Below are 9,430 nucleotides of genomic sequence, written 5' to 3' on the forward strand. Positions count from 1 at the left end.
TGTACTATTGGTGGTGTAGTATTTTCTGATTGCATGTGTGATTTAGGAGCATGTGTGAGTATAATGCCTTTGTCTATATATGATATTTTGAGGCTCCCTCCCTTAAAAAGGTCGACAGCTCGTTTTGTGTTAGCAGATAAAAGCATTATTACAGTGGCTGGAGTTGCTGAAGATGTGTTAGTGGGTATTAAAGGGCTCACATTTCCCATTGATTTTTATATCCTGGAGATGTCCCAGAATGACTTAGACAAGCCATCATCAATCCTACTCGGAAGACCATTCCTGAAGACCTCAAAGTTCAAATTAGATGCTTTTTCAGGAACATACTCTTTTGAAATAGATGGCCGAGTAGTGATCTTCAATCTGAATGGAGTTATGAAGCATCCTCCAGAGGATCACTCTATCCTCCAGTGTGACATTATAGATGAAACCGTGGCTGAAGTTCACCAGGAGGAATTTGAGGAGAAGTACATAGGACAAGGTCCAAGTGTGGGGACATTCTCAGAGGACAACGACAGTGCTTTACCATTGTTACCAGCTCCAGACAACCCAGAGCCTGACCATGATCAAAAGTTAGAATTAAAACCCCTTCCTCCACACCTCAAATATTCTTACCTTGAAGACAGGCAGAAGTTTCCAGTTATCATTACAAGGGAACTTACTTCTCAACAAGAAGAGCAGCTACTTAGTGTGCTGAGGAGGCACAAGAAGGCAATTGGTTGGAGTTTGGCAGACATAGTAGGCATCAACCCTCAAGTCTGTGAGCATAGAATATTTTTAGAAGAGGGAGCAAGACCTGTCCGTCAACCCCAGAGACGACTGAACCTCACTATCCTAGAGGTTGTCAAAAAGGAAGTGACCAGACTACTAGAGGCAGATATCATCTATCCCATCTTAGACAGTGAATGGGTAAGCCCAGTAAAAGTGGTGCCAAAGAAGTCTGGAGTCACTGCAGTGAAGAATGAGCATGGAGAGCTCCTGACAACCAGAGTTCAGAACGCCTGGAGGGTCTGCATTGACTACAGATGCCTCAACCAGGCAACTCGTAAGGATCACTATCCTCTTTCATTCATTGATCAAATGCTGGATCGCCTGTCAGGTAAATCACATTATTGTTTTTTAGATGGTTACACAGGTTATTTCCAGATTCATATAGCTCCTGAGGATCAGGAAAAGACCACTTTTACATGTTTTTTTTGGGACTTATGCTTACAAGAGAATGCCCTTTGGCTTGTGCAATGCACCAGCTACTTTCCAAAGGTGCATGATGAGTCTTTTTTCTGATCTTATTGAGGACTGTATGGAGGTTTTTATGGATGATTTTAGTGTATACGCCGATTCCTTTAGCCTTTGCTTAGATGGATTATCTAGAGTATTAGATAGATGTGTCAATACAAACTTTGTATTAAATTTTGAAAAATGTCACTTTATGGTTAAACAAGGGATTGTACTAGGACATGTTGTGTCTAATACTGGCATTTCTGTGGATCTAGCAAAGGTGGATGTTATTTCTAGTTTACCTTACCCCTCCTTTGTGAGGGAAGTCCGCTCGTTCCTTGGCCATGCAGGTTTTTACAGGGGATTCATTAAGGACTTCTGTAAGGTAGCACTTCCCTTATCCAGGCTACTGCAGAAAGATATTGAGTTCGAGTTCAGTGAAAATTGCAAACAAGCGTTTGATAAGTTGAAGACCGCCCTGACTCAAGCTCCAATTGTGAGAGGACCAGACTGGAGCCAACCATTTGAAATAATGTGTGATGCTTCCAACCATGCAGTAGGAGTAGCACTGGCTCAACATGACAGTAAGGACCCCTTTGTTATTGCTTATGCGTCTAAAACTTTAGATGCCGCTCAGTCTAATTACACTACTACTGAGAAAGAGCTTCTTGCTATTGTTTTTGCTCTAGATAAATTCCGAGCCTATTTACTTGGTATGAAGGTAGTAGTGTATTCAGACCACGCAGCTCTAAAGTATCTGTTAGCTAAAAAGGAGTCCAAACCAAGGCTTATACGTTGGATACTGCTATTACAAGAATTTTATTTAGAAATTAAGGATAGGAGTGGTAACCAGAATTTAGTGGCAGACCACTTGAGTCGCCTTGAGCACATTACAGATGACTCCACTCCTATAGCTGATAATTTCCCATTTGATAACCTGCAAGCAGTATCTGAGATAGTCCCTTGGTATGCACCTATAGCTAATTATCTAGTTAGCCGCATCTTTCCTCCAAACTTTTCTAAGCATCAAAGAGACAAGTTGAAAAGTGAGTCTAAATATTATATATGGGATGACCCATATTTATGGAGATGTGGCACTGACCAGGTAATTAGACGGTGTGTGCCTCAATCAGAATTCCAGTCTATCTTAGAGGCCTGTCACTCATCTGAGAGTGGAGGACATTTTGGCCCTCAAAGAACAGCTCGAAAAATCTTAGACTGTGGATTCTGGTGGCCTATTCTTTTTAGAGACGCTGCTGAATTTTGTAGATCTTGTTTCCCATGCTAAAAGTTTGGTAATATATCCAGGAGGGATGAGATGCCTCAACAAATTATGCTTTTTTGTGAAATTTTTGATATTTGGGGCATTGACTTCATGGGTCCGTTTCCAAATTCTAATGGTTATTTTTATATATTGTTAGCTGTGGATTATGATTCCAAATGGGTGGAAGTACTTCCTACCCGCACTGATGATGTTAACACTGTTGTTTCCATTGTGAGAAACCACATTATTTGTCGCTTTGGATCACCGCGAGCAATTGTGAGCAATCAAGGCACCCATTTCTGTAACAGGAGACTAACAGGATTAATGAAGAAGCATGGGATAGTTCATAAGGTTGCAACAGCCTACCATCCTCAGACTAGTGGGCAAGCCGATGTGTCAAACAGAGAGATAAAGCGTATCTTGCAGAAGATAGTCAAACCTCATAGAAGAGACTGGAGCACCAGGCTACAAGATGCACTCTGGGCATTCAGAACAGCATACAAAACACCCATTGGGATGAGTCCTTTTCGCTTAGTTTATGGAAAAGCTTGTCATCTCCCTGTTGAAGTAGAGCATAAAGCCTTTTGAGCAGTAAAGGAGTGCAACATGGGAATTGAGAGAGCCGGAGCTGAAAGGAAGTTGCAACTGCAAGAACTAGAAAGTCTTCGCCTAGAAGCTTATGAGAACTCCAGACTATACAAGGAGAAGATGAAGGCTGTACATGATCAGCACATCAAGAAGAAAGAGTTCCAACCTGGGGACTTAGTCCTCCTTTACAAATCTCGACTGAGGCTCATGCCAGGCAAGTTGAGATCAAGATGGGAAGGTCCATACAGAGTAGAGAAGGCCGAACCGTACGGAGTCTATCACCTAAGTCATCCTTCAAGCTCTGAACTTATCAAAGTTAATGGACATCGTTTAAAGCTGTACCATGGCGAGAAGCTGAAGAAAAACAAGGAGCTCGAGATCTTCCTCTTGGAAGATCCCCACATAGCCGAAGACTGAGCTAGTGGAGCGTCCAACTTACGGACGTTAAAGCAAAGTGCTATGTGGGAGACAACCCACCATGGTATGATCGTTCTTTTCTTTATTCTTAATTTTCTTATTCAATAACTCTTCTCTTTATTAGTACATTTTGTGCATCCGCATTTACATACTTTATTTTTAATTTTAAAAAAAATTTGTTACGCGATGCGACCGCATCATTGACGCGTCCGCGTCGCAGGAGATTGGAGAGACTAATAAAACGAACAGAGAGCCACACAAGAACGTGGCTGGAGGTGTGCCCGTGGTACAAATCATCCCACGCGACTGCATCACCCACGCGGTCGCATGCCTTGGATTTCGACGTGAAAGGGTGCACGACCGAAAGTTGTGCTAGAGTGGTGCTAAACGCACAATTCTTCCCACGCGGCCGTGCGACCGACACGACCGCGTCATATCTTTCTAATGGCCACTCACGCGATCGCATGCCCTACGTGATCGCGTCACCCAATATTTGGCAATTAATGATTTTGAACAGAGAGTTGTGCGAGCACGAGGCTGCCCTCGCGCCAGTAGCATAAAACGGGTCACGCGACCGCGTGACCGACGCAACCGCGTCAATCAGTTTAAGTGCATGTCACGCGACCGCGTGTCCCACGCGACTGCGTCGCTTGCACCGCACAGCTTCCCTGATTTGCCAATTATCTTATCTTTCTTTTCCCCAAATCCTATTTTCTCTTTTCCCCTCCTTATTTCTTCCTTCTTCCTTCTTCCTTCTTTCTCAATTTCTACTCTCTTTCTCTCTCTCTCACCCCCATTAACAAGGTTTTCTTTTCTTTTTCTCTCCTTATTTTTCTATTATTCTTCTTATTTTTATATGTTATCTTCTTTTCTTTTCTTTTTACTTTCATTATTCCTATTTCCTTTTTCTTTCTTTTTGCTTTTTACTTGGTATTATAAATTTATTTGAGTCATTATTTCTCATTATATGCCAGTGGATTGTTGTAAATCTGTTTGACAATTATATACATTACTTTTTAAAGGATTGCTTGCATGTTCAATTTAATACTTTCTATACCTTAATTATCATGCATGCTATATGTTTGTGAAAAAGCCCATATGGCATTATGCATTTTTCTACGTTATTCTACTATTCAATGCTTGCTTTTCACAAAACCCTTTTTATATTTTATTACTTGAATATAATTGTTATTACAAACAGATTATTAGTTTGAAAGACTTGGTAATCTAACTTGGACATTGAATGCTTGATCTATGCTACTCATGCCTTTGCCTGCATGCCAATAAACCCCTTGCATTTAATTGTCCTCATATTCACTTGCTATATTTCCATTGATGACATTTTCACATGTAGTCATGACCATGTGTTAACGACATCCTATTTACCGTGCATTGATTATCACGTATACAATCCTCTTTCTTGCTCTATCTCTTTGAACTTCATTTACTTTCTCTTCCCTTTTTCAGGATGGCCACCAAGAAAGGAAAAGAGAAAGCTACTCCCAGACCACCAGCAAGACGAGGAACAAAGAGAGCATTAGTGGCAGAACCCTCTTCCACTGTAGTAAAGCCCTCAACAAAGAAAATTAAGAGGATCATAAAGGTTGATGATAAGGAAAAAGCCTTCCCAGCAAAGGACACTACGCGATTTCCCAATCGCTACTGTGAGTAGATGTTCCCCATCCTGGCAGAAAGGAGTTACAACAACGAATACCTTCTTCTCCTCCCAAATCATATTGCTACCTTTGTTGAGCCGCAAATTGCACGAAGACAATGGGATTTCCTACAGAGACAGCCAAGGCAGGTCAATCTTTCTTGGGTAGTCGAATTCTACTCAAACTTCCACCTGCCAATCCTGCAGTCTGTCTTTGTCCGTCAGAAGCAAGTCCCCATTACAGAAGAGGCCATTCAAAAAGCTCTAGGTCTTCCCCCTGTTCCAGAAGGATTAGACGCCTTTCAAGAAGCCGCACTCAAGTGTCAGATGTACCAATTTGACTGGGACGCCGTTCTCAGAGTTATCGCACTACCTGGCAGCAGATGGATCTACGGATACCATCGTACCCGCCCTAAGGGAATATCGGCTTCAGCACTTACCTTGGAGGCTCGCATATGGGCACAGATCATGTCCCATTATATTTTTCTGAGCACTCACGAGTCCTCCTTCACTGTGGACATGGCCGTTCTACTATGGTGCATCCTTACAGACCAACCTCTGAACCTACCAAGACATATCCAGAATGTCATGGGACACGTACAAATTGCGGGCAACTTACCTTTTTCTGCCCTGGTCTCAGATCTTATCTCAGCAGCCGGAGTCTCCTACAGAGCTGGGGACACCAAAGTCATGCTTCTACGGGATGATCAATACGTCCCTAACGAAAAATATATCAGACCTCCAGCAGCCACTACTAGCCAGCCTACTGCACCAGTTGAAGATATTCCTTCTTCAACACCACAAGCCCCTACAACAGACCAACTGCTCCATCAGATTCTCGAAAGGTTGGATCGACAGGAACACAAAGCTAAGATGAGAGAGCGCCGTAACAAGCGCCGATTCACATACCTCAAGGAGCTGATTATGGGAAAATTCAAGGACTCAGACACCCCGGACTCCACTTCCTTTACCAGCACAGGGAGCCATGATGGTCCCGACTGTGGAGATACTGCTACCAGCCCACCTTTATTCTTGACAGATGGCACCGAAGATGGTGCAAAGCCTTAAGTGTGGGGAGGTCGGTCAGTACCTGACTTCCGGAGGTAATTTCTCTTCCCTAAACACCAATAAATTAGGATATTTAGTTAGATTTCTCTTTTGCAGAATAGGATAAATTGCATAGTAATAGGTTAGTTGCATGCATGTTCTACTTGATTGAAAAGACAATAAGTTTCTTCTAAGACCCTATATTTGGAACAAAATTTCACTAATTTTAATCAAAACTTCTATGTTAAATTTTCTTGAAGTTGTATTTGGAACATGATTTTTGAGCTAAAGAACACACAACCTGTGAGATTTGAGCCTTTATGAATGGTTACATTATTTAACCATAATTATTTTATTCTTGTGTGTTTACTTCTCTATGATTGTAATCTATATTTTGTTTCATCTTATATGTCCAATGTTTGTTATATTTATATGTTTGCATATGATTGAGGCCATTATTTGTTTAGCTCACTTATCCAAATTAAGCCTACCCTTTCAATTACCTTTGTTAGCCACTTTGAGCCTTTAAATCCCATTTGTTCTATATTTTACCACATTACTAGCCTTAAGCGGAAAAATAATTATATATCCCAAATTGAATCTTTGGTTAGCTTAAGATAGAATTGTGTGTTATTCAAGTATGGGAAATTGTGGGAACAAAAGATAATAAGGGAATGTGTCATGATAATATAATGGAAATTTGGATACCTACTCATGTGAAACTATAAGAATTAAAAATCTATGTGCATTGATAAGCTATGTTTATTTTTATGTTTATGTTAAAAATATATATATATATATATATATTCAATAAATAAATAAGGGGACAAAATTACCCCAATGGTTAAGAATTCAAAGATCAATGCATGTATGATAAAATTAAAATAAAAAGTTGATACATGAGTATGGAATGTGAAAGGAATTTCTGGGTAGCTAGGTATGCATTCTAAAGTTATATAGAATATATATAGAGGTTAGGTGAAAGCTTGGGTTAATTAAAGATTCAATTTATAAGCTCACTTAGCCATATATGTATCCTTACCCTTACCTTGGCCCCATTACAACCTTGAAAAGACCTCATGATGTTTCCATTGGTATATTAAATGTTGTTGATTGGTTAAGAGAAGAACAAAAATTAAAGAGCATGATTAGAGAAGAATAGAGTGATTGCCCTATACACTAGAGAGATTAGAGCATACATACATCATCAGTGAGGGTTCAATGCTTAAAATTCCATGTTCCCTGCTTTCATGAGCTGCCTTCTTGCATTTTTATCTGTTCTTACTGTATAAGAATTGAATTAGTGGAATTTGATTTGTAATTGTTTTGAAGAACTTATTTACTATTGATCAAGTGGACAAGAATCATATAGTTGCATTCATATATATAGGTTGCATTGCATTGCATGAGTTTTACATGTTCCTACTCATTTATTTTATCTCCTTCAACTAAGCATGAGGACATGCTAATGTTTAAGTGTGGGGAGGTTGATAAACCACTGTTTTATGGTTTATATTGTATTTAATTGTGTGGTTTTATCATGATCTTTACCCATTTATTCATTAAATAAGCATGCATTTATATTCCCTTCCTAAAGATGCTTTATGACTGAAAACTTGCTTCCTAGAGACTTTTAATTATGTATTTTAATTCTCCTTTATTCCATTCGATGCCGTGATCTGTGTGTTAAGTGTTTCAGGCTTTATAGGGCATGAATGAGTTAGAGATTGGAAAGGAAGCTTGCAAAAATGGAAGGAACACAAGAAATTGAGGAGATGACCAGCGAGAAGTGACGCGGTTGCATGGCTCACGCGACCGCGCGGATTGGAATAGCATAAGTGACGCGGAGGCGTGGACGACGCGCCTGCGTGGCAAAGCAAAACGCCGAATGACGCGTCCGCATGAATGACGCGATTGCGTGACGTGCGCGATCTACATAATCTGCAGAATTTGCTGGGGGCGATTTTGGGCCCTGTTTTGACTCAGTTTTTGGCCCAGAAAAGCAGACTAGAGCTAGAGAACATGCAGAGACTAACAACAACATTCATTCTATATAGATTTTAGTTTTTGGATCTAGTTTTTACTCCTCCTCTAGGTTTTCTCTCTTCACATTCATAGTTTTTAGGATTTGTTATTTTCATTGTTTTTGCATTGGGATATTGAGAAGAGTTATTGCCTCATCAAGACTTTGTCATTCTAGTTCGTTCTCTTTACTTGTCTCTTACTCTTCCATGTCCTTTAATTTACTCAATTTTACTATTGGATTATTTTAGAATTTATTAATACAAGAGTTACTTTTATTTTTAATTGATTCCTTTGAGTTTTATTTATCATGTCTTCCTTTAATTCCCTTTCCTATGTTATAATTTCTACATTCGCAATGAGCGAGTAGTTCCCTAACTTGATGGGGAGTTGATTGAAAGGAACCCTTGAGTTGGGGTGCTTAAAAGAAAAATTGTAATTGGGTTTATTATTGGAATGCTCTCTAATCACTGACACTAATCCTTTTCAATTGAGCGGATTGGAACTTGTGAATAGAAACAGCATTCCAACTTGTTTGACTTTTCCTTACCTAGTAAGGGATAACTAAACAGAACAACCTTTAATTATCAATTAATCTTGAAAGTACTTCAACAAGAATAGGGCTTCCAACTAATCTACTCCCAGTCAAGGCTTTTATTTAAATTAATTAATTTCTCCAATTTAATTTCCTGTTTATTCAACCCAAACTCTATTTGAAAACATCTGATTAATAAAATAGCACACCTTTCTGCAACTCGTTGGGAGACGACCTGGAATTCATACTCCCAGTATTTTAATTTTGATTTTTGTGACATCCTTCTAAATTGATAAGCAGAATTCTGGTTGGTTAAGAACTATACTTGCAACGCATATCTTATAACAATTCTTAACTCGCCAATTTCCGCCACGTCACCCCACGCGAAAGGGCCTCCTTCTAGGAAGCTTCGTTTTCCACAGCTGTCATATAGCTGGTAATAAGGGCGCGTGTCCGGGCCGCATAACCAGGCGGATGGCGGATGCCATTCTGAACGCACGGGTCGGGTTGCTCTTTAGGCTTGGTCGACCCCTGGACCAACTGGGCTAGGCCGCAACAGATGCAAAAAGATATTTACACACATATATTTAGTTAATATACATACTATATAATTATAACATATTTGTAAACTATACTTAACTCAACTATTTATTATATAAAAAATTATACAAACATAAATGTCCAA

The sequence above is a fragment of the Arachis ipaensis genome, chromosome B8 (genome assembly GCF_059453495.1).
Source record: "Arachis ipaensis isolate K30076 ecotype BB chromosome B8, ASM5945349v1, whole genome shotgun sequence".
In the NCBI taxonomy this organism is placed as follows: Eukaryota; Viridiplantae; Streptophyta; class Magnoliopsida; order Fabales; family Fabaceae; genus Arachis; species Arachis ipaensis.